Consider the following 27,438-nt stretch of genomic DNA (forward strand, 5'->3'; position numbering starts at 1 on the left):
CCGCGCCCTGTGTGCCCCTCGGCCCCCCTGTGCCGCGCCCTGTGTGCCCCTCGGCCCCCCTGTGCCGCGCCCTGTGCCCCCCTCGGCCACCCTGTGCCGCGCCCTGTGCCCCCCTCGGCCACCCTGTGCCGCGCCCTGTGCCCCCCTCGGCCACCCTGTGCCGCGCCCTGTGCCCCCCTCGGCCACCCTGTGCCCCCCTCGGCCACCCTGTGCCGCGCCCTGTGCCCCCCTCGGCCACCCTGTGCCGCGCCCTGTGTCCTCCTCCCCCCCCCCCCCTCAGGCCGCGCCCTGTGTCCCTCCCCCCCCTCAGGCCGCGCCCTGTGTCTCCCCTCGGCCGCGCCCTGTGTCTCCCCTCGGCCGCGCCCTGTGTCTCCCCTCGGCCGCGCCCTGTGTCTCCCCTCGGCCGCGCCCTGTGTCTCCCCTCGGCCGCGCCCTGTGTCTCCCCTCGGCCGCGCCCTGTGTCCCCCTCGGCCGCCCTGTGCCGCGCCCTGTGTCCCCCTCGGCCGCGCCCTGTGTCCCCCTCGGCCACCCTGTGCCGCGCCCTGTGTCCCCCTCGGCCACCCTATATGCCTCTCAGTCATCCTATACTGCAGTTGGCCTCTTAGTCGCTGCTTATTCATGCTGAAGCTTCTAATTCAGAAATTGTTGCATTGAAACAATTACATCAAATTCGATTACTAAGTTAACATTGTATAAACATAAACTTGTGTCTTACACAAATTTCAATTGTATTCTACCTGACACATCAAGGTTTTGGGTATAAATAGGATGGTAAAGCGGGCACAGGCATCACATTTTGAATAAGTTGTTGTGTAAGAGTTAAATAGCCTTGGTCAAAAAAATTGATACTTGGGGGGTCTATTCATGATAATTATTGGACCCCGATAATTAACAGTCTAACTGGATGTGAGCGCTGGAGCAATTCATCATTGCTCTGGTGCGGAGACAGCTGACCTGAAAATGTCTGTTTCCCTGCTCCTTTCAGAGCAGTGAATCTTTTCACTGCTCTGACACTAGTGCATATGTGTGACCTACAGGTCACACATACGCAGAAGCCCACCGACGTCCGGCGAAAGGAACCGGACATTTGCGCTTTCGGATCCCTCTTCGCGACCCGGGACTCCGCAGCGGGTAGTGGGAGCTTGATGAATTCTGTCCCCATACTAGTGCAGTGTTCTCCCTAGAATTTTTTTACAGCCGAGTGGCATCCAAAAGTAGCCGGGTAGGGGCCTTCGCAATTATGCACGCACAGGGAAAAGGGGTATCTCCCTTACCAATCCAGCCCGACAGGTCTCAGGCTGCTCCCCCACTGGCTCTCAGTCAAAAGTGCCCATTATGCATTGCCCCCTGTATTTGTACCCTTTATACATTGCCCCCTGTAGTTTGCCCCTTTATGCATTGCCCCCTGTAGTTTAGCTTTGCCCTTATGCAGTGCCCCCTGTCTGAAGTAGTGCCCCCAGACTGGTCCCTTATGTAGTGCCCCCAGGCTTAATAGTGTCTCTTATGCAGTGCCCACAGGCTGGCCCCTTATGCACTGCCCCCAGCCTGGTCCCTAATGCAGTGCCCCCAGACTTAAATAGTGCCCCTTAGGCAGTGCCCCCAGACTGGTTCTGGCCACAGCCCCAGCCCAGCACTTACCTTTACTTGCTCGCCGCTCGCTCTCCCACTCCCGTTGCCTCGCACTGACTGGATCTAACTAGATCCAGCAGGCGTGCGGGGCATGCTCCTCACGACACGGGTGAGGTCATGACATCACCCGCGCAGTGCATCACTGGGAACGCTTGCCTCTGAAGTGTTCGGAGGCTTCTTTAGCCTCCGGTCACTTCAGAGGCCAGCGTTCCACAGCAGGGGTCGGCGGGGGAAAGTGCCGGGCGGTAGGCTGTTTCTACCGGGCGATGCGCCCGCAGAAAACAGCCTGGGGAGAACACTGTAGTGTATGGGGACAGCGGGTCATTCCGCGAGAGAAAGGTAAGCAGGACATATGTGATATCTCCTGCTTTACCTTCTTGATGAATGGCCTGTTAACCTCCTTTGTAAAAATTAAGTGATGATGAATAGACCCCTTGGAGCCGATAGAGGGGGGGGGTCACTTACATATGACCCACTTTCTATTTTCCATGACTAACAAGGATTTGGGCATGAAAAAGGGTGGTATAGTGGACGACTGCACCATGTTTTGTCATTTAGAATAAGTAGTTGTGAAAGGGTTAAATGTGATACACTTGCAAATTGCAAGAGGGTCGCATGTAACTGACCACCCTCGATGTGTTCCAAGGGTCACATTTGTTGATCAAGGCTATTTAAACCCTTGTACAACTAATTATTCAACATGAGAAAATCTGGTGCCTGTGCCCGCATCACCCACCCTGTGTCATGTTCAAAACTTTGTTGTACCAGGTAAAATACAATTGAAATTTGTGTAAGAGATGCAATATTATGTTTATACAATGATAACTTAATGATCTAAATTGATTTTATTATTTTAATATAACATGTTCTGAATAGGAAGTTGTATTTAGGAGTGAATAAGAAGCTAACTTTGGCCTTGTATGCTGTGCCCTGTGTCGCCCCCTCGGTCACCCTATGCTGTGCCCTGTGTCGCCCCCTCGGTCACCCTATGCTGTGCCCTGTGTCGCCCCCTCGGTCACCCTTTGCTGTGCCCTGTGTCGCCCCCTCGGTCACCCTTTGCTGTGCCCTGTGTCGCCCCCTCGGTCACCCTTTGCTGTGCCCTGTGTCGCCCCCTCGGTCACCCTATGCTGTGCCCTGTGTCACCCCCTCGGTCACCCTATGCTGTGCCCTGTGTTGCTCCCTCGGTCACCCCTCCCCCTCTGCGCACTCTAAACCTAACCTCCCCCTCTGCGCACTCTAAACCTAACCTCCCCCTCTGCGCACTCTAAACCTAACCTCCCCCTCTGCGCACTCTAAACCTAACCCTCTCTTCTTAATGCCTAACCCTAAACTCCCCCAACTCCCGCTACTTACCGTCTGATTCCGGAGCCGGGATCCCGACGCTGGTATATTGACCGTCGGCATCCCGCACACCGGAATGCTGACTACATCCCATATGAAGATTATTAGTTCTTAATTATCTGCTTTTATAATAGAGAATCACTGGAGGGTTCTGCTTACAACACACAATACTTATTGACCCTAAACACACATATTAAAACTTCTAATAAAACACCTAAACATACATTTTCACTACCAATATGGGAATATATTCAATTCAATTGATCTCTTGCTGCATCAGCCTTTAAATATGCTTAAGCTCATATCACTAAGTTCATCTAATGGAAATATTATAGTTCATTCACTGTCCTTTCCTTAGTTACTGCCGGTGGGTATGACCTGCAGATAATTTACCACCAAGTGCAGGATCCGTAATTAGTAGGAGACTCCTATGTTTAGGAACGGTGTCACCCCCCCCCAATATGTTAGCGGGTCCCTGTAATCACCCAGCTGTGTCCCTGTCCATCGGCTTTGTTACTGCAGAAGTCATGGCCAGTGGGCGGCTTCCCAAGTGCATTTTAGACCTTCCGGTTCACACAGACATGTCTTGAAAAAGTTCTGCGAATGACCGAAACGTGTTAAAAAGGAAGCGTTCATCTGCTATAGAGCAATTTCATAAACTTTTGGAAACACTGTCCCCAGTCGGACATGGGCTCTACGTACCCTGCTTTGTCCCACTGTAGATGTATAGACTGCAAACTACCTTGCCGCCAAGTGAGCTTTCCATCTAATCCCTGTTTGGATCTAGTGGGAGCTGCCAAGTACACAGACCAGAAAGGCTGTGTGTATTGTGACCTGTGTGCGCAGCGGAGGTCTAACCTGCACTTGGGAAGCCGCCCGCACGCCTCAACTCCTGTAGTGATATAACGCTGATGGACAGTGAGACAGCTGGGTGATAACATATTTTGGGTGATCCTCCTCCTGGGCAATTCCATGCAAATTTGGACATGGAGCCTAAAACATAAGTCAGCACAGGTACAAGATATTGGCATTTATTTATCAGCTGACGTGCTTTATTGTGCTTATAGAGAAAAATACATTTGATTTGTGATCTAGTACTTCATATTAGGGCTCTTTAAACTCTCCGTTATAATTATAATAATTGTGCCATGGTAATCTTGACATTGTTATTTTCCTCATTGCTTTTTCAAGTTGTTATTGTTAGTGTTCACTCTAGGTCTGGTGGGAGGCAGAGCGCCAGACCTACAGCGCGGGCACGGTGAATGGATGCCGGGTGCATGCGGTGACCGCTGCGCTGCCGTTTTCAACACCCGTGGGACACTGCGACACGCGGGTGCAGACAGAACCCGCAGGCTGTCTCAACGGGGCGCCGCGCAGAAGGGCAGGGGTGCTTTCTGTCCTTCAGAAATAAGGCAGGGCGCGGCGCCCCGCTGAAACAGCCTAGCAAGAACAATAATTGTTTTATCCTTCTCTGCTTTGTTCCAATCATGAGTCTATAGCCCAAAGCTGTGTCACTACATTATATCAGAAGATATTGAGCATGGGTGCCAGTAATGCTGCCCATATTTGTATCTATATATTCATTATTTCTCTTTCATCCACTAGGGGACACTGGAGATTGCTTACGCTGGGGTATAGAGGCGTGGATAGTCGGAGCTGGCACTTTAAATAATTTGGAAGTGTGAAGCTCCTCCCCCTCTATGCCTCATCAGCCCTCAGTTTTAGAAAATGTGCCATCGGAGCTGGTCACAATCTGCTGTGATCCAGCAACACATATGTTTTTTTATTTTCTTTCATTTAGGATTTATTTTATTTCCTACATCTTTTACATATATTTAGGTACCCTTCGCCAGCTCTCTAAAGGTGGGGTCCGGGTACCTGGCACCCTGTTCTTAGAAGAACAGGAAGGAGTGTGCAGCGCTTATCAAGAAAAGCACTGCAGCTGAGAGAGAGAGCCGCCGGGGAGCGCAGTGAGTATGGCTGAGCGCACCCCCTCCGGCGCCTGCCCGCCCTGTGTGTAAGCAGCGCTACAGAGCTGCTTCACTTCTTCAGTCGCGGCGAGCAGCGGCTGAATAGAAGGAGACTATGAGCGCTGGGCTCCGCCGTTAGAGGGGGGCATCCATGTTAGCGCGGCAAGCCAGCATGAAGACGGGGGCGGAGCTTACAGCGCGGGATCTCTCCCTCTGTCTACTCACACACAGTACGCGGCAGGGAGCTGTCCCTAACAGCGTGTTGCCGGTGTTTGACTGCATATCTCCCTCCTCAGAGGCACAGAACTGCGGCATATTGAGAAGGCTCCTGACAACATCCCTGGGAACTAGGGTGTTAGTACAGGAACATAATCTGTGGGTGGGGAGTGGGGTGTACTCCTGCTCTGTGTGCCACTCCAGCCTTCTGTTTATTTTTCATATACTTCTGTCAAACTCTGCTATGTGTGTGGTGATTGTATGTATCCATGTCAAAACTAAGGCTTCTCAAAAGTTGTTTGTCTGTTCACAGTGTAACTGCAAACAAACAAAGCCACATGCCACTGGGTCCCCGTTATGTGATTCTTGTATAGCAAGGGATCCATCTATGGATATTACTAATTCATCGGCTCCGCCATGGGCCGCTGACATGGTAGGTGCTATGACGGACTTAACGTCAGAGGTAGCTGAGGCTCGTAAGTCTCAACCTCCATGGGTGACGGGGTTAACAAAGTCTCTAGACACCCTAGTACAGGTTATGGGTACAGCGGTGTCTGCACTCTCTACTTCCTATTTAAAAACAAAAAGAATTTTCACCAAGCTCATGTCCGTTATGATTGCCCTACTTCGGTCTCTGGGAGTGATCATAATTCCTTATTTGGATGACCTGTTACTCAAGGCTTCTTCTGTATCCCTTTTATCGCATCATGTCTTGCTGACCTATCACACCCTAATCCAACACGGTTGGATACTCAACTTCAAGAAATCAAATCCCAATCCATCTCAAAGACTCCTGGTTTTTGGGCATGATCTTGGATACAGCATCACAGAAGGTTTTTCTTCAAATGGACAAGGCCCGGGACATCAGATTGTTAGTTCAGATGGTCCTCAGACCAAACAATGTGTCCCTACTTCTTTGTCTGCATCTCTTAGGGAAGATGGTAGCTGCTTTCGAGGCACTACAGTTTGAAGTTTTTAAACTGGACCTGCTGTCACAGGGGTCGGGTTCGCATCTGCTTCTACATCGACAGATCCGTCTGAGTCCAGTTACCAGAGTGACCCTCCTCTGGTGGACACAATCCAGCAATCTTCTAGCGGGCAGAAGATTCGGACTGTGGGACTGGATCATTGTAACGACAGATGCCAGCCTTCGAGGATGGGGAGCAGTATTCCTCGATTATCACTTTCAGGTTCGATGGTCCCCTCTGGAACGAAAGTGGTCCATAAATGTGTTGGAACTCAGAGCGATTTACAATGCTCTGACAGAAGCAACAGAGTTTCTGACAGCTTGTCCGGTAAGAGTTCAGTCCGACAACGCGACGGCCGTCGCCTACATCAACCCGACAAGGTGGGACTCTAAGTCGAATGGACATGCGAGAAGTAACTCTGATTATTCGGTGGGCCGAGAACCAGTCAGTAATCCTGTCTGCAGGATTCATCCCGGGGTGGACAACTGGGAAGCAGATTACTTAAATCGTTAGAACATCCATCACGTGGAATGGAAGCTTCATCCAGACGTGTTCTGCGCACTGGTACATCGATGGGGTTGTCCTCAGGTGGACCTCATGGCATTGAGATTGTATCATCAGCTCCCTGTATACGTGTCAAGAATTTGAGATCCGCAGGCGGAGGCAGTAGACGCTTTAACAGCTCCGTGGATCTACGACTTTGTCTACCTGTTTCCTCCAATTCCACTTCTTCCTCGTCTGCAACAGGGTCCTTTCATCCACCCCAACTTAACACAGCTGCGTTTAACGGGGTGGCTCTTGAAACCGAGATCTTGAGACGTAGTGGTATCCCAGACTCAGTTTTTCCCACTATGCTACGTACCAGGATGCCTGTTCGGCTGCGCATTATCATCGCATCTGGCGCTCATATCTCGTGGGGTTCCGATTTGGGTCTTCCGTCTATGACTTTTCGGTTGTCCCGGTTTCTGTTTTTTCTCCAGACGGGGTTGGATTCTGGCCTTCGCCTTGGAACTTTAAAGGTACAGGTTCTGCACTTTCCAATTTCTTTCAACGGCAATTGGCACTCATTCCTGAGGTGCAGACATTTCTTCAGGGGGTTTTGCGTGTGCAGACTCCTATTGTACCTCCGATAGCTCTCTGGGATTTGAACTTAGTGATTCTGTTTCTTCAGTCGCCCATGTTTGAACCTTTGGATGAGGTGGACATTAAGTTTTTGTCTTGGAAGACGGTCCTCCTCCTGGCTTTAGCATCGACTCGTAGAGTTTTGGAATTGGGTGCTTTGTCCTACAAACCACCTTACGTTGTGTTTCATTCTTATAGGGCAGAACTCCGGATGGTAGCCTCCTTCCTTCCCAAGATTGTGTCGGCTTTCCATATAAATCAGCCTTTTGTGGTACCATCTTTGGTGGAGGACTCTGGTGGTTCTTCTACCCTGGATGTAGTTAGATCTCTCTGTATCTATGTTGCCAGGACCGCGTCACTCCATAAGTCGGAGTCACTTTTTTGTCCTCTATGATGCTGTTCAGAGGGGTTTGCCAGCGTCTAAGCAAACGTTGGCATGATGGTTAAGGCTGATTATTAATCAGGCTTATGTTGGTGTCGAAAGTCGAACTCCTTCGTCCATTTCGGCTCATTCCACCTGTTCGGTGGGTGAGTCCTGGGCGGCCGGTAGGGGGCGCTTCAACGTCAGATTGTGCTGTGCGGCCACTTGGTCTTCTGTTCATACATTTGTGAAATTTTACAGATTTCATACGATTACTACTCCGGCATCACATTTTGGCCATCTTGTTCTGCAAGTTCCGCAGAGCGCTCCCGTCCGTGGAGGAAAACTTTGGGACGTCCCCAGCGTAAGCAATCTCCAGTGTCCCCTAGTGGATGAAAGAGAAAATGGGATTTTGGTACCTACCGGTAAATCCTTTTCACTGATTTCACAGGGGACACTGGACGCCCACCTCTGCGCTCTTAGCCTGCCTGTTCAGTTTGTTCACTAAGTTGTATGCTTTGGTTATTGTGTGTTCTTCTCTTCCGTTTTACTCCGTTTGTTCTCCATCTCCTCTCGGTCTTCATTTTCTAAAACTGAGGGCTGATGGGGCACACATGGGGAGGAGCTTCACACTTCTAAATTATTTAAAGTGCCAGCTCCGACTATCCACTCCTCTATACCCCAGCGTAAGCAATTTCCAGTGTCCCCTGTGGAATCAGATAAAAGGATTTACCGGTAGGTACCAAAATCCCATTATCATTGGGTAAGACAGGATACAATTACTGGTATATTGGAAAACTTGTTTCATCCCTATTTTTATTTTCCTAAAATTATAAATTATTATTTTTTTTTAGACAGTGAAAGTTTTTAGTCATTTGTACAATGCGATCACTTAAGTGTCTGCTGTTGTCCCAGGGGAGTTTGACCCCCTTCAGTTTGCCTATAGGCCCAATCGTTCGACGGATGATGCTAGCGTTCCCGCTAGGCTGTGGTGGTGCCCCCACCACCAGCACTGTCATCAGTGTTAACTGATCCAGAAAAAACAGCTCTGGGACAAGCAATTAATTTTATTATGGCTCTAGCTGTATAAGGAATTAATATTCATTTATATACATATTGATTGATTATATATGGTGATTTTAATACATACACTGTTACAGTATATATAAAGAGTTATCTAGGTGGCAGCTCCATCATAGTGTCTTACATATTACTATGTGCATCAGGTTAGTATATACAAAGGTCTAACTAAGTCTTGGAGGATGTTTTGGTACCATTTTTTTTCTACTTCATAGAGGATACCTTGGGGTATAGGTGATTGCAGACATTGGGCACCTCAGAGTTAAATTTTCAGCCTCCCAGGATGCACTGGGGTCCCTCTCCTATACCCCGAGCCAAGGCATCTCAGTTTCGTAGGTGCCCAGCTCTGAGTCGGATCACCTTTTTCAGAGGGGGGCTGTTAGACAGCCCCTGAAGTTTTTTTTTTTTTTCTCAAAGCAGCTTTGCTGCGCTGATATGAGCAGGCAGCAAGGACAAGCTAATTAGAGCTCCATCACCCCGCCGGGCCAGGACGCCAGTACTGATCCGGGGATCCTGGTGGGTACCAGGGGTCTCAGCTAGCGGGGACCCCAGTATATCCTAACTGTGGCCGGATTCAAGGGGATTCAGACTCAGATCTTCGGAGTCTCTCCATCGACACTCCGATGCTGTTGCCGTCCGGACCTGTTGTCTCAAAGTCCTTGCCATTATCCGGTCCTGGGTCGTCTGTCTTTGACGGCGTGGCTCTTGAGATAGCCCCTCTTTAGTCTAGGGTTTTTTCCAGCTCAGAGCTCGGAAGCCGGCTTCTGCAAGAATTTGCCACAGAGTGTGGCATACTTTCTTTGAATGGTGTCGCCCTAGAGGCTATGATCCCAAGGTGTTTAGGATGTCCAGGGTTTTGGCTTTCCTACTGGTGGGCTTAGAGCACAGTCTTCGCCTTGCTTCCTAGAAGTTGCAAGTTTCCGCTCTGTCAGTGTGGTTTCAGCGTGGGATTGCTACTCTTCCTAATGTCCGCACCTTTATGCAAGGTGTACTTCACATTCCGCCTCCCTTTGTCCCACCAGTGGCTCCTTGGGATTTGGCTGTGGTCCTGAGGGCTCTCCAAGGACCGCCATTTGAATCCCTGTGCTCAGTGGATTAAAATGGCTTATAGCTAAAACTTTGTTTCTTCTGGCTATTGCTTCGGCCAGAAGGGTGTCAGATTTGGGGGCTCTCTCGTTGCCCCCCCTTTCTGATTTTTAATAGGGACAGGGCAGTGCTTCGGACTCGGCCTGGTTTCCTATCTAAGGTGGTATCTAGTTTCCACATTAATGAGGAAATTGTAGTGCCGGCCTTTAATTCCCCAGACCTCTCAGCTGGTGAGGCCTCATTGGATGTGGTATCTTCTCTCAGGATTTATGTTGACCGTACCAATTAATTTCGGAAGTCGGACTCCTTGTTTGCCCTCTATGGTTTCTGTAAGAAGGGATGGCCTGCCACTAAGCACACTTCTGGCAGGATGGATTCTCATGGCGATTTCTGAGGCTTACACTCATGAGAGCTTTCCTGCACCGCCCTCTGTTAAGGCTCATTCTACTCGGTCTGTGGGTCCTTTGTGGGCAGCTCACCGTGGCCTCTGCTGTTCAGCTTTAAAAGGCGACCATGTGGTCTTCTGTCCATACCTTGTGAGGTATTATGCATTTGATATAATATACGTGTGGTGGTTCAGCGCGCTCTTAACACAAAGCTTTAAAAATTGTAAAATGGTGACCATGTAGTTACAATGAATATCCTAATGCTGCCTCAAAATAACAGTGGCTACCCTATGCCACTCAAGACTAAATTGATAAATGATAAGCGTATAGGGCGCAAATCGGAACAAGTGTTTTATTATTGTAGAATAAAATATGAAAATATAAAATAAAGTAGTTATATCATTTACTCAGCAATGCATTAATAAACCCGTCTGGCGTGGCCACGCCCTCTCACGGACCTCTACCAGGAAGAAGGGATCCGGCGGTGACACCGGTGTGCACGCTCACCGCCGGCTACCCCTCACTCCCCACAGCCGAGGAGAGTGACGATCCGATCGATACCTAGGGGATACCAACTGGACCCACGCCAGACGGGTCCCCCACATTGCCATCATAGACCCGGGAAGCAACGTGACGGAGGCAGCAGCATACATAGCAGACGGCAACACTGAAGACGGAGGTAGGAGGTGCGCGCACCAACTTACTCTTTGCACAGACTATATATTTTTCTATCTATTTTTTTCTGCACGTTTCATTGCATTCAAGCAGAAGAAAAATTGGTTAAAGACTCAAGCCACCAAGCTTTTCTTCATCAACCACGCAATATATTAACTCTTAATTATTCAAGACTTATTAACTGATAATTACTGAAGGATTTCAGCAACCACTTCACTGTTATTTTTAAAACATCCAAGTGCATTTTTTTGCTCAGTCTGGCTTTTGTGAACAATTTTTATCATTTTAATGCTACTATGTTATTTATGGTATGCAAGGAGGTGTATTAATGCATTGCTGAGTAAATGATATAACTACTTTATTTTATTTTCTATTTTCATATTTTATTCTACAATAATAAAACACTTGTTCTTATTTGCGCCCTATACGCTTATCATTTATCAATTCTGCATTTGATACCTTCGCCTCTCGGGATGTTTCCTTCGGGCGGCGGATTCTCCTTTCTGCACAGGAGCGTCCCCACCCTTGAAGGATACTGCTTTGGGACATCCCCAAGGTATCCTGTGGTTACTCTATGGACCCTGAAGTAGAAAATATGAGATAGGGTAAGAACTTACCCTTGCTATCTCTAGTTCTACGAAGTCCATAGGGAACCACAGGACTCCTGCCCTGTCGCACCTGTACTGCAGATAGGTTTTTCCGTCTCTTCCTGGTGAGAATGTGATTCTTGTGTGTTCCAGACTTTCTTCTCTCTCTTCTCCTCCATACGATACAAAGGAACATAAACATCTGCACACTTATCATAATGCTAGAAATATTAACCCCGTATTCCTTATTCCTTAATTCATATACATGTAGATCGGGGGTGCTGCCAACAGACAAAAAGGAATTGAGATATCACAAAGGGAAAAAAAGGGCAAAGATTTGTCCTCCTATGTGGCGCACTTGTAGATAATTAAATAAAATATAACGTCTTTATTAGATATGCATTAAAACATTCCAAACGGAATAAAATTACAGCGAAATAAGATAAAAAAAGAAAATGTGAAACTATTGGTAAAAAAAATGTGAGATTAAAATAAAGAAAAGAATCCTGCCGTGTGAGTTTTATTTCATATTTATATTGTCATTAATTTCCATGCTGTATAAACATAAATGATTTATTTGCAGAGCTTCTATGTTAATTAATGTAAAAAGCGTTTTATTACATTTATGAGAGCGTTACTAGAAACATCTTCACATCCAATCAATATTTATGTGAATAAGGGGTAACAGTATATCTTCACCTCCAATCAATATTCATGCGGATAAGATGTAACAGTATATACCAACGTCATAAATAGTTCCAATATAGCTCTATCTGAACGCTATTATATGTTTATAATTTATTAAAATGTGTATCTTATTCAAGACATATTATTTTAATACAGCTTTATATTGCTGCAACCTTAATTCATCATTTAAGATATTGATTGCCAATATCAGTTAGTTCCAGATATTTATAATGATAGTTCTCAATTGTAGGGAGCCAGAAATTTAGCTATATTTATATACAAATTTCTCACTGTGTTGTTGCTGTTTAAATTAAAATAACCATGTTACTAAATGCTATTAGAATTCACATATATAAAGAGTACACATTGTCCTATAACTGGACATTTACCACATATACATAGATGTCCTGTAAATGGACATATAACACAGAAATATTGTAGCGCCCAGTTAACTGAGTAGATAGTATATTCTTACTTATGTTTCATTATAATGGTGAGTTGTTTCTAACATATGAGAGCGCCGTACAGCCGCTCAAGTATATTTGCAACAGTGTTGCCAATCACCATCAGCTCAAATGACATGAGATACACAAAATTTTACTATTAAGTTGTCCTGTAACTGGACAAGGCTACAATGCTGCAGTATTATTGCACGGAATACACACGGCGGGCATACCGCCGACGCGCGTTTCGCTGATTAGCTTTGTCAAGGCAAGACGATTGCATCTAACGCCCCAAACTATATTCACATAGGGGGACCAATGAGATCGTCCCCCTTGATCACGTGGTCTATTTGACCAATCCAACATCTGCTTATGAAGTCACTCCAAGTTCCGAGTCTCAGCCAGTAGGGAACATTATTTCATATATCTCATAGCAGAGGTGTGTCCCCGACCTCCAATCAGGTTGTAGGTATCTCCGGTCTTGATTATAGATCCACCGTATTTATATTTACATAGCGGAGTTATGGGGGTGTGTTCATCTCCTCCAATCAGAGGTCCTGTATGGTGTCTCTGATATTAGCTGTAAATTCATCATGTTTATGTTTACATGACGGAATAACGGAGGTATATTTTTCTCCTCCAATTAGAAATCCCTTAGTATTGGAGATATAATTACCTGTATATCATTTATCAATGATTGGACATTGTTTTCTCATTATACTAATTAAATTTTGTCAAACTACATTGACACAATGTTCCAAGACATTAATAGGGATACTCATCAAACATGATGAGATCATCCTGGAACAGTTGAATCAAGAAATAATAAAATTGGGGGAGAAATTGAGACCTTATGAATCATTGTATAAATTCCAGCAGAGGTATGAGAAGTATAAGAAGGAAGTTGAAAAATTTGAGGATGACATAGTAGAGAGGAAAAGAAGGAAATTTCAACGGGATCGAGAAGACTATCTCCAAAATAGAGTATACAAGTGGAATATACCGAAACAGCATAGAAGAAATGTCAATTCCCCCAATTATAGCACATCAGAGATGGACTCCTCAGAAGGTGAAAGCACCAATAGTATGTCCCTTGCCAACAACTACAGAAGGGATTTTTTAGGTCCAGTCCCCAAAGTAGTGCGAACCAAAATGGATATAGATGGTGGAAGACAAGGAGGAGTAAGAGGAGAAAGGAGAAAAAGAGAAATCCTAGATTGGAGAGAGGAACCCAGAGAACAGCGGCGACATCGGAAATAGAGGCAATTACTACTCCCAATGATCTATTAAGGGTCATAAATTTAACAGAGATAGTTCTAGACAATGACCAGATCTCTATATTAAGTAAAGGGCTCTCATTTTCCCCTATTCAAAGATTTGACAGGTTTGACATTGAAAAAGATTTACATATCTTTACCAGAAAAATACTCCAGTCAACAAAAAGATCAATACACAGTATCCAACTATAGGAATGATATATTACAAATAGAAGATCAACCTATAATGGAGATTCTGGAAGATTTGGAGGAGGGTAATGATCCCTTATGTTATAATCCTCAAATACCATTCGATGGTTCAAAATGAAAGAAGAAATCAACATTTTTTCCTGACAGTAAAATCTGTCCAGCAGCTCAGGTATTTCAAGAACTAGTCTCCAAAGATTTAGACCAACTATTTATCCGGAATAAACCATATAGGGATAACATCACTAAGGGAGAAAGAAAAGCACTGGCCCAAATCTCTAAATGGCAAAATGTTTTGATAAAGCCTTCAGACAAGGGGGGTAACATTGTTTTGTGGCCTAAGCAGATGTATGTTGAGGAATTAAATAAGCAACTAAATGACAGAAGTTGTTACCAACAACTTATTTTTAACCCAACTTCAAATTTCCTCAGACAATACACAAGCTTAATTACCACAGCCTTTAACAATGGGATTATTAAGAGATGTGATTTTGAATTTTTAAAAAGTGACAAACCAAAAACTTCTACACTATATCTTCTCCCTAAAGTCCATAAAAATGAAAAAATTCCCCCCGGGAGACCTATAGTATCAGGAGTAGGCAATCTTACTGAGAAGGCGAGCATTTTTGTAGACCAACATGTACGCAAGCATGTATTAACATTACCATCTTATGTGAGAGACACGATGGATGTCCTTAATAAATTGCAAGATTTAAGTGTCAACTCTGGAATATGGTTAGATTCCTGCGACGTAGAAAGCTTGTACACAAGCATAGAGCATGACAATGGCATTCTAGCAGTTAAATATTTCCTGAACATGGGAGTATTAAATGATTTCAATGAATTCATAATCACACTACTCCCATTTTGTACTGACCAGGAACTATTTCGTCTGTAACGAATGCCACTACCTCCAGGTTAGAGGGACAGCAATGGGGACAGCGTGTGCCCCCACATATGCCAACCTCTACCTGGGGTGGTGGGAGAAGGAGATAGTTTTTCATGAACAAAATGATAACTACACTGAAAACATTCTATTATATCTTCGTTACATTGATGATATTTTGATTCTATGGGAAGGTGATCAGACAAAACTAGAAGAATTCATTAGGATTTTGAATAATAACAACCTCAACTTGAGGTTAACCTATACCATGAGCCAAAAAGAAATTTAGTTTCCTAGACCTCAAAATAAAGATCAATGAAGTAGGTCTTATTACTACAGATATGTTCAGGAAGGATACTGCTACCAACAGTATTTTACACTCAACCAGTTCCCATCTGCCAGCAACTATCCGTGCAATTCAGAAAGGAGAAATGCTGCGGACAAAAAGATACTGCTCTACCCCAGATGTGTTTAATTTCCGGAAAAAACAGCTAAGTGATAGATTAAAAAATCGGGGATACAGTAATAGATTAATTAAAAGAACTTATCAAAGAGACCGAGAAAATACCAAGAGAAACATTACTGAAACCAAAAGCTAAACAATATAGAGAAGAACCAATTCGATTCGTAGGTACCTTCAATGCCCAGTGGAAGGAAATTAACATCCTCCAAAAACATTGGCCAATACTTCAGACGGATAATGATCTAGCATCAATCTTACCTTCAACGATTCAAATGAGTTGGAGGAGATCACATAACATAAAAGATAAATTGGTACATAGCCATCTGACTTCTAGTAAAAAAACATTCTTTAATAAACAGGGTTCATACAAATGTGGACAATGCAAAGCCTGCAAAACTATGGTTCCTAGGAAGTGTTTTTTTGATAGATATAATTTTGGATTGTCCATTTTCTATTATATCACATGCACCACAGTAGGGACGATATATCATCTAGAATGTCCCTGTGGAAAGGCATATGTAGGCAAAACATCAAGGCCCCTCAAAGTGAGGATATTAGAACATATTGGAACAATTCGAAATGCTAATCAAGATTTAGCAAAATTTAAACCTCTCACAACAGTGGCTAGACACTTCCACAAATACCACAATAGTAATCCCAATGATTTAAAGGCATTTGGAATGAAACATGTCAAATTTTGAATTCGAGGAGGTAACCTTGATGAAGAACTTTTGAAAGAAGAGACTAAACTCATCTTTTTAATGAACAGTATTCACCCACATGGTCTGAATGAAAATAACAGCTATACACCATTTCTTTAAAGAACTATAGATCATCCAAAATATCAAAATGTCCATTTCAATTATTTAAATGGAGGAGTCTATCAAACAATTTGTGGAGACCATAGAAGAAATTCATAATGGAATTTAGGGACACTATACATATACATTAAGGCATTATTGTTAATAATCATATATTGACATGTATATACCCTTTATTAACATGTTGGTCTTGAAGGCAATACATTTATATCAATAAAGAATTGGATAATGAAGATATGAATCAATACTCTCTTCAATGAGATCATGAAAGTAAGGGAATTAGGATAAATAAAATCTAACAGGGGTGTAGATACTATATCACACACACCCCCTTCTTTTAGTATGGAATTGGATATTGTTTTCATTCTGTACACTATTGGCTAATTTTTTCTCGTTAATTTTACTAATATACAAATTTATTTATTAAATATCAATTCTCCTTTTCATATTAATCACAATCTAATTCTATATACACATTCTCTAAACACTAGATTTCACAAACATAATTACCGGATTGATGTGATGTATGTATATTCATATGTATATAATTGTATGTATGTGTGTACATACATTTATCTTCCGGTAACCTATTACACTATTTGCTTGACATGCACTTTTTATATATATTTGTTTTATTACAACTTTTTTTTAAACAATTTTTCTATATTTTTATTGCTCACTATTTTTAATGATTTATCACTCCTTTTTTCTTACATTTTCTTTTTTCCTTCTTTAAATCTATTGTTATTGACATATAGATTATATTAAGATTTATAGGACTCCTTACAATATCTGTATCTATATTATTATTTCTATTTACATCAATATATTATTAACTGGATATGAATTAATAAACTAATAATTGGAATTGTGGTTTACTAACATTTAGTATGTTGATGAAATAATTATTTTTATTAATTTTATAGGCTTTTTTGTGTAATTCTATTTATATTAATATATTATTAATCATGGATATGAGTCAGTATACTGATACATAGAATTGTAGTTCACTAATATTGACTATGTTGATGAAATAATTAAAAGAATATTACTTTTCACTAATTTTGTAGGTCTTTGTGTGTAATAATAAATTTCACTAAATGCAGTAATCTTTTTATTTATTTTTCCTTTATTCATCACTGTTAATTCATTAATTCCCCACCTATATAGGAAACCACCAATTTATAGGAATGAAGGGTTAAATTTTCCAAGTCCGGACAGATTTATAGTTTTTCTATATCTGTAATTTTGACTCTAATATATTTTTTATAAAATTTAATTAGTATAATGAGAAAACAATGTCCAAACATTGATAAATGATATACAGGTAATTATATCTCCAATACTAAGGGATTTCTAATTGGAGGAGAAAAATATACCTCCGTTATTCCGTCATGTAAACATAAACATGATGAATTTACAGCTAATATCAGAGATACCATACAGGACCTCTGATTGGAGGAGATGAACACACCCCCGTAACTCCGCTATGTAAATATAAATACGGTGGATCTATAATCAAGACCGGAGATGCCTACAACCTGATTGGAGGTCGGGGACACCCCTCCGCTATGAGATATATGAAATAATGTTCCCTACTGGCTGAGACTCGGAACTTGGAGTGACTTCATAAGCGGATGTTGGATTGTATAATGAGAAAACAATGTCCAATCATTGATAAATGATATACAGGTAATTATATCTTCAATACTAAGGGATTTCTAATTGGAGGAGAAAAATATACCTCCGTTATTCCGTCATGTAAACATAAACATGATGAATTTACAGCTAATATCAGAGACACCATACAGGACCTCTGATTGGAGGAGATGAACACACCCCCATAACTCCGCTATGTAAATATAAATACGGTGGATCTATAATCAAGACCGGAGATACCTACAACCTGATTGGAGGTCGGGGACACACCTCCGCTATGAGATATATGAAATAATGTTCCCTACTGGCTGAGACTCGGAACTTGGAGTGACTTCATAAGCAGATGTTGGATTGGTCAAATAGACCACGTGATCAAGGAGGACGATCTCATTGGTCTCCCTATGTGAATATAGTTTGGGGCGGTAGATGCAATCGTCTTGCCTTGACAAAGCTAATCAGCGAAACGCGCGTCGGCGGTATGCCCGCCGTGTGTATTCCGTGCAATAATACTGCAGCATTGTAGCATTGTAGCCTTGTCCAGTTACAGGACAACTTAATAGTAAAATTTTGTGTATCTCATGTCATTTGAGCTGATGGTGATTGGCAACACTGTTGCAAATATACTTGAGCGGCTCTACGGCGCTCTCATATGTTAGAAACAACTCACCATTATAATGAAACATAAGTAAGAATATACTATCTACTCAGTTAACTGGGCGCTACAATATTTCTGTGTTATATGTCCATTTACAGGACATCTATGTATATGTGGTAAATGTCCAGTTATAGGACAATGTGTACTCTTTATATATGTGAATTCTAATAGCATTTAGTAACATGGTTATTTTAATTTAAACAGCAACAATACAGTGAGAAATTTGTATATAAATATAGCTAAATTTCTGGCTCCCTACAATTGAGAACTATCATTATAAATATCTGGAACTAACTGATATTGGCAATCAATATCTTAAATGATGAATTAAGGTTGCAGCAATATAAAGCTGTATTAAAATAACATGTCTTGAATAAGATACACATTTTAATAAATTATAAACATATAATAGCGTTCAGATAGAGCTATATTGGAACTATTTATGACGTTGGTATATACAGTTACATCTTATCTGCATGAATATTGATTGGAGGTGAAGATATACTGTTACCCCTTATTCACATAAATATTGATTGGAGGTGAAGATGTTTCTAGTAACGCTCTCATAAATGTAATAAAACGCTTTTTACATTAATTAACACAGAAGCTCTGCAAATAAATCATTTATGTTTATACAGCATGGAAATTAATGACAATATAAATATGAAATAAAACTCACACGGCAGGATTCTTTTCTTTATTTTAATATCACATTTTTCTTACCAATAGTTTCACATTTTCTTTTTTTATCTTATTTCGCTGTAATTTTATTCCGTTTGGAATGTTTTAATGCATATCTAATAAAGACGTTATATTTTATTTAATTATCTACAAGTGCGCCACATAGGAGGACAAATCTTTGCCCTTTTTTTCCCCCTTTTTTTCTCTTTGTGATATCTCTCTTCTCCTCCTCCAGCCTATGGCTTATTACATAACTGAGATGCCTTGGCTCAGGGGCGGGGAATAGAAGAGGTACCCCAGTGCATCCTGGGAGGCTGAAAATTTAACTCTGAGGTGCCCGATGTCTGCCGCAATCACCTATACCCCAAGGTATCCGGTGGAACCCTATGGAGTTTCATAGAAATAGAGATAACAAGGGTAAGTTCTTACCATATCTCATATTATTCTCTTAACCATCCAAGAACAATGCCTTTTCCTGCATGATGGAGCACCTTGCCATAAGGCAAGAGTGAAAACTAAGTAGTTCGGGGAACAAAACATCAAAATTTTGGTTACATGGCCAGGAAATTCCCCAGACCTTAATCCCATTGAGAACTTGTGGTCAATCCTCAAGAGGCGGGTGGACAAACAAAAACCCACAAATTCTGACAAATCCAAGCATTGATTAGGCAAGAATGGGTAGCCATCAGTCAGTATGTGGCCCAGAAGTTGAGTGACAGCATGCCAGGGCGAATTGCAGGGGTCTTGAAAAAGAAGGGTCAAGACTGCAAATATTGACTCTGCATAAACTTAATGTAATTGTCAATAAAAGCCTTTGAACTTCTGAAATGCTTGTAATTTTACTTCAGTATACCATAGTAACATTTGACACAAAGGTCTAAAAACACTGAAGCAGCAAACCTTGTGAAAACCAATAATTTTGTCATTCTCAAAACTTTTGACCATGGCTGTACAGTCAGACTGAGAGGAACACACCAGCACTGTCACACTCCCAATATAAATGATTTTGTAATTTTTCTTTAAATTTTTCTCATCTACCCTTTTCCCTAGCACCGAACCTACTCCTGTCTATTACATAGAAATGTCTAATTTATAATTTATTTATTTTTTAAATAAATTTAATATCTCCTACGACAATGATCACTGATTCCTCTGCAAACATCACACTGAGCAGAGTGACTGTGAGATCTTCACATTATCCCCATTCCCATGGTGTGTGCAGAGATAATGATGGCATCCTGGTGCATCAGCTGACAGTAGGTGTGACAGGATCGGTGCGTGTGTTACCCATCTATGGTCAGTGCTGGGGGTGAGTAATGTATAATCTGCAAATTCTGAGGTCACAGTATGAGGGTTATACAATTAGCATAGAAATATTAAGACCGTGTGTACTATATAAGTATTGGTATCTGTTGCAGTAGGGTAGAGGTCTCTCTGCTGCACATTTGCCTGGAAATGGACATATAGCAATTTGGTAACATACTGATAACGCGATGTGTTCTAGATTACTTACAAACCTTACTTGTTATAAAAAGAAAAAAATGAAATAATCCACACAAATACAGATTCTAAAATAAATGACCAATGCTTTTACTTAAAGACAGCTTAATTATACATTGTGTGCAGACTCACAACAAAAACATAATAGTAGCAGTAGGGAATACTTGTAAAATAAATTTGTGACACCCAGTGCAGCATACCAGTCACCCAATTTCATACATACGTACAGCAACAGCACCCCAAGACCCTCGTTGTGTGCCCTCTCCTTTGTCCTCCGACTGCTCCCCCTCCCTCTCTCTGCCAAATTTTATACTATCATTTGTCCATACCCCCAATACATCCAAAATGGCGAATATTAATTTATTTAATATTCATACGTGCTAGACCTTAATTGGTTATATGTCCTAACCATAATATTGACAATCTAATATGTTATCTTTTTCTATTCCTGTGTAGCCTTCAGCTCCTGCTTCTTGCAGACCAAGGCTATCTTGATGTAACTCTATTTATAAAATCTGAGACTTGCTGTCTACTTATCTGCACACGTTGAAACTGACACACATTTTAAACATACAATTCTTATTGCTAAAACATTAAACAAGTTGGCTGCTGCATCAGACACAGGATTTGCTTACTTTAGAGAAAAGGGAGGGCCTTATCCTCTCTAGGCCTGAGGCCATGCAACAAATGCGGTCTTTTGCAACTCACCCAACTAATTTATATATTCTCAATTATTTCTATATACTCTAAATTGCAATAAAAGTAATACTGAAATACATAAACATGCATATATTCGTGAATTGCTGACGGAACGTGTACAGACCACATATTCCTGTGTTATCAGCTCCATCCTCTGATCTTCGTCAAAACTCTGAAGAAAGTTCATATCTCTCATAAATTGCATCGTCTGATTTCTTCTCAATGCACTGGGACATCTTCTTGAAGCACTTCACTAATCTATAGAAAATCAACAACATTATCATGACAAAAAATATTAACCTTCCCAATGTGTGCATAATGTTGCTTAACTAATTTTCAACCCATGCGAACCAGGTACTGGGGTTCAACCAGGTGAACCAGCTGTCGGGAATCACACCATCACGTTTATTTGTTATGTATGTACAACACTTTAACCCATATACTGTTTGTAATATGACACAAAGGGCCTGATTCAGACCCACTCGCGAGCGGCTGTCCGCTCGCAAGTGGGTCGATGTTATGCACTGAGCATGCGCACGACGGAGGGAGCTCCGTCGTGCGCATGCGCCAGACGCGACGAGCGAAGGAAAGTCCTTCGCTCGTTGTGTCCGATCAAAGGGGGTGTGCTGTCAATGTTGATTGACAGCACGCCCCCTTTGGTGGGCGTGCCTCCCTGACGGGGGCGTTCCCACGGGAACGCCTCCCGTCAGAAGCCGGCCCACTGACATCACTAGTGATGTCAGTGGGAGTGATTTTGGCTCTGATAGAGCCAAAATCACTCCGGAGCTTGCGGTTGAAAACCTCAACCGCAGGCTCCGGCTCGCAATTTCCATGGTCGCGATGGTCTCGACCATCGCGGCCATCAAAAAGCACGCTCGTATAGCCTGTGGGTGGTGACCCACAGCTATACGAGCGTCCAGGAGGACGCTCCATGAAAATGGAGCCCGGCCCTCATTCAGAACGTGCGCTCTGCTCAGAGCGTACGGCTCTGAATGAGGGCCAATATCCTGAAGTTGCAGCTGTAAGGTAGTGTGTGCTGCACCAATTCAGTGCTTTATTGCTTGAAGCTCTCTTACCACAATGTCCATGACATTGTTTATTAATTCTCCAAATTCCGATTTGTAGTTATTCCCTATGTACCAAATGTTATGTTACCAAATCCCAAACCAACTTTATAACCTTGGGACAGTGTAAAGAGGTGCTTGTACTTTTCATATACCATTTATATCTTTATTTTTTATGTTACTTTTAGATTTTACTATTGTTACCTTTGCATTAGGTAGCAATGTTCTTATAAGACCCATTCCGAAAGAATTCACCGGTAACCATTTATAAGCCCTATGCCCGCACACATGATGTAATATAACCCCTGTGGTAGTGTCATGGTTTATTACACAGTGTTTAGAAAAAATCATCATAAGGAACATTACAACGGGCACCCTTTTCATCCACGCTTTCTTTTTTGCTTGTCACATTCTTCATTACGATGACTGTATGTTTTATTGTACCCCTATATTCCTTCTGTTATTACACCATTTATTTAATAATTTCTAGAAGATCCCCAAACAAGTTTAATTCTGAAAGGTCCTCTTGTGTTACAAATACTGGTTCCCAAATAAGTATCTTCAACTCCTGTACCATTTTGTTAATACACGACATCCCGATCATACCTTGTTAATTTTAAACGTAGGGGACATGTGACATTATAAGGTTTAAGTGTGTGAGTTCCAAATAGTGAATGGAGTGTTGTTTGATTTCAGTGCAATGAGATAAACATTAGCACATACTGAATAACATGGTGACTACATACCCAACAATCAACCTTATTGTTCTTCCTATGAGCTCATTATAAGTGTCCAGGGAAGAAGTGTCAGTTTGTATAGAGGTGCTGTCTTTGCACCATTGTATACCCCTTTTCTCTGATTTAAACCACAATATTCCCATATACACCTTGGAATTGTGAGGCAAAGCTTCACACCTTTGCCTCACTGTAATGTCTCTTCTGATATTTCACCAGATGTCTTATACCTAGCACCAATATGAGTCCTTATTCACCTGTATTTTGTTACGTTTATATTTCTTTCTTTTTTTAACTTTCATATATGAAAAGAGAGAAAATGTGTGTGTGTGTGTATGTATATATGTATGTGTATGTATATATGTGTGTGTGTGTGTATATATATATATATATAATAATAATAATAAAACTGCGCTAGTAAAAATAAGCCACAATATGTGAGATGGTAGAAGAATCACAGCAACCACTAGCTGTATAAAAACTGTTCAGGACTCGATCATTAGATATAATACATATTTTAATCATACACATAAAAAGTCTTCATACTTAATAAAATATCACAAGATACATATAATGGATTCTAGCTTAAAATAACCTAAATGTCAATTAGGAATAACTAAAGTACTATAAACCACAGCACCTGGTGTTTGTAATGAGATTAAATGTCTCTCGGTTTACTTGGTGATAATCACTTCAATTGGAGTATCCTGGTATAGTCCATATATACTCAAAAAGTAACAATAATTGGAAAAACCAATTACCAGTATAGTGATTCCTTCGTGGGGCACTCTTTTGTACATAAATGATTTGTTAGTATAATTAAAAATTAGCTTTTAATATATTTCCAATAAAATAATAGGGATTTGTTGTGCTCATTTATAAAATATCTAATCAAGCTCCCTTAGCAATTAATCTCATGAATTTATAAAAATATATCTATTATAAGAAATAGCATAAAGTATGTGGTGACTATGCTTGTTTGAATTCATATGCTCATATAGCTCCTGATGGGTACATAATATATTATAATAGGGTCAGGTACAGTTCGATTGACTTAAAATTGTAAATATTAATTGGAAATAACTCAAATTAGAACTGTATGTAATGATAACTACTCGGTCATTTGAGATAAATCTATACATTGAGTGTGATAATAGCGTGTCTGCTGAGTATCATCCCAAGTTCATATACCATGTGTAGCCAAACACAAATGCAAATGGTCCCCGGCTTGCAACAAATTATTTTCTGTTAGCAGAACCTGGAACCGGCCTTGCCATCGATCTATGAGACAACCAAAACATAAGATATTTCTCACGATTACATAGTCTCTAGGCTGGACTCCATGACAAGATCCCTCTGGGAGTCTCTTCATAAGCTTTCCTTGCTTTTCTTGTAACGTCTTCAGATGCTGTGAGAATTGTATAACATAGTCCGTAGTTAAATCATATGACAGTGACAAGTCTGCTGCTGGACTTACAATGATGTTAGGCAGTTTTCCAAAAAGTAGCTCATAAGGCACAGGTTAAGTGGCTGCTTTGGAGTGGTGTGAATGCTATACAAAACCAGAGGTAAAGCTCCCAGCCAACGCATGGCAGTCCCCACACCCACCTTAGCTAACTTTGTACTTAATGTTAGCTAGTGTTTACACATTTAATTTTGCTTTTTATATATACCCATATATTGACACATTGCGTGGAATACCTTCCCTGTAAAATATGTACCTCTGTCACCTTTAACACATGGGATACTATATCCGGATACAAATTCCTGCACTGCGAATGATGTTGCACATGATGCAGGATTTCTGTAACATTCGGGTGCTCACAAACAAATGGTTAGATGAATGCAAGGTATCCAGGGCACATTGAGCCTGCTAATAGTGAGATTAGTTGCAGGAAGGACACGGATATCAGTGAGGTTCATAAATTGAATCCGCTAAATCAGATCTAACAGTTCACTTCTGGGGAATGCTCATAAACAAATTATTGATTAAAATAAACAAACATAACTATAACAGTAAGCTTAGACATTAAATCAGTGTCTTCAGAGACAGCAGTCTCTGAGGTTCAAATCTTGAATAAAACAGAATAAAGAAAACGGGGAGATGAAAGGTAAGGGGGTTTGGGGAAGGAGGGTAGGGGGAGGAAGGAGGAGAGCTTATGAGGGCAGGGGGTGCTGTTGGCTGACTGCAATCCCACACTGTAGGTGTCATTGTCTAGCTTCTTAATGCTACACTGTGAGAAATTACAAATGTTTGATGAAATTTGGCCAATTTGGATAAAATTAATTGTTGCTTTAAAAGTTTCTTAAACAGATTAAATGTGCTAAACACTGGTTCTCGTGACCATTCTGGATATATTCATATCATTCATAAAAAAAATTCACACTCTCATCATCATACAAGCCCTTCATAATTGCATATGCATTCATCATACAAGCCCTTCATTCCTAATCACATATGCATTTTTTTATTATTATCCCTAGATCCCGCATTACGCTAACTTCATTCCCCATCCTCTGTTTCTGAGCTCTAAATATTTTTTTCTTAAATGACTACTCTTAACTCTTGGCAACTCACTCGATACAATATTAAAATTTTTTTTTTTTTTTTCCCCTGCTGCAAAATAAAAATAAAACTCCTTTCAAACAGTAATCTCTTGACCTTGAAATGGGAACACGCTCTCTCTAGTCTCAAATAAGCCTTACACATGCAATGAGAAACATAATATTATTTTTTTAAGCGTGTTAGTGGGATACAATACAATTTGAGGTAAACTACCCTGGTTTCATTAACTGTTTTACCAAACCAATTCTTTCTCGCCTTCATTCAAACAACCATTACCATCCAGGTGCTTCACACGCCCTACCCCTGTAGTGCAGGCTACAATCAACCTCTGCACATTCAAATCACTTGCTCATACACTCTATCACTTACATGAACTCCCTTCAATCCCATACAAATACTTAGATAGTGTTGCCCCTTAAAAAACAAATGAGATTAATCTTTCACTTTAAAATTGTGACACGTCTGTCAAAAAAACTACCCTATCTGCCTTTTGTTAGCCGAATAACACACCTTTTTATGTCTTCGTTATCAGATTTAGTACCTCAGTTACACCACCTGTAACTACATGTTTACTTTGTGCCCTTCTGTCTTCATTATCAGATTTTAGCACCTTCACATCAATATTATCTCGTTATCAGATATCTGCAGATCGATTTTACACTATCTAGCCATGTGGACTTCTCTTCTTTGTTTATAATATTACCCCTGCAACTCCCACATAAACAGATTCACATCTCGATTCACACCTTTCAGAAAAGACAATAACAAAATCCAAAAATAACCACCTATGTCACCAATGCCAATCACCTCAACCCCTAAATAATTACTTAATAACAACCAATAACCTAAATGTGTATCTGACAAAAAACAAATCTTAAACAATATTTCAAAGTCTGGAATAAACACCAAGTTTCCATTATATCATAACAATCCAGCAGAAACTGATCTATGTTAATCAAAATGTCTGCTAAATCTAACACTGCAAAATACAAACAATTGAAACGCATCTACCTTAACCATCCAATCAAGGTTTTTTTCCTATCTCAGAGTGAGCAGAAAAAGAAATAGAAGATATCAATGCAATTCCTTGATACTTACAAGTTCAAGACATTCTATTCTCAAGAAATAACATAAAAGTCTGACAGATAACACAATCCCTTAAAACAACAATCCAGTAATAATTTCAGAATCAATATATCACCAAAAATAAAATAATGCAAAGAAAATTACTCCATTTACAAATTTAAAGACTATCAATATTTTACATTTAACATTGCAGTGGAAAGTGCTCCGTTGAACTGCATAATTTTTTCTTATCTATTGGTACACTGCCCTGACTGTGAAGGGGGAGAACTAAGGCTGCAAAACTACATTTATTATAATCACATTATTAAACTAACAGGAAAAAAAAGCTTCTAACAAGAATAAACAAATTCAGAACTTTCAGTGAATACAGCACAGTTTAACTTACCACTAAATCAGAGACCGAGGGAGGAAGAGGAGGGAAAAAACAATACCTCACTTAAAAAAAATGAATTAATGAGCAAAACAACTTACTGCCCATGTCCTCTCTCCTTCCCTCAATCACCAACCCATAGCGGGCATTAACTGGTGTATCTTGCTGCTGGGGCTCCAAAATTGATAATGCGATGTGTTCTAGATTATTTACAAACCTTACTTGTTATAAAAAGAAAAA

The 27,438-nt window shown here is 41.3% G+C and overlaps 1 protein-coding gene and 1 pseudogene across 2 annotated transcripts in view; one reads left to right on the forward strand and one right to left on the reverse strand.

Annotated features, from left to right (window-relative positions):
* LOC148522632 (uncharacterized) overlaps positions 1–27,438 on the reverse strand; it is a 184,510-nt pseudogene that overhangs the window by 43,309 nt on the left and 113,763 nt on the right. The window lies entirely within an intron of this gene.
* LOC148522633 (uncharacterized) overlaps positions 1–27,438 on the forward strand; it is a 180,404-nt gene that overhangs the window by 417 nt on the left and 152,549 nt on the right. The window lies entirely within an intron of this gene.

This window comes from Taudactylus pleione, unplaced genomic scaffold (genome assembly GCF_031769625.1).
Source record: "Taudactylus pleione unplaced genomic scaffold, aTauple2 ptg000145l, whole genome shotgun sequence".
NCBI classification, from domain to species: domain Eukaryota; kingdom Metazoa; phylum Chordata; class Amphibia; order Anura; family Myobatrachidae; genus Taudactylus; species Taudactylus pleione.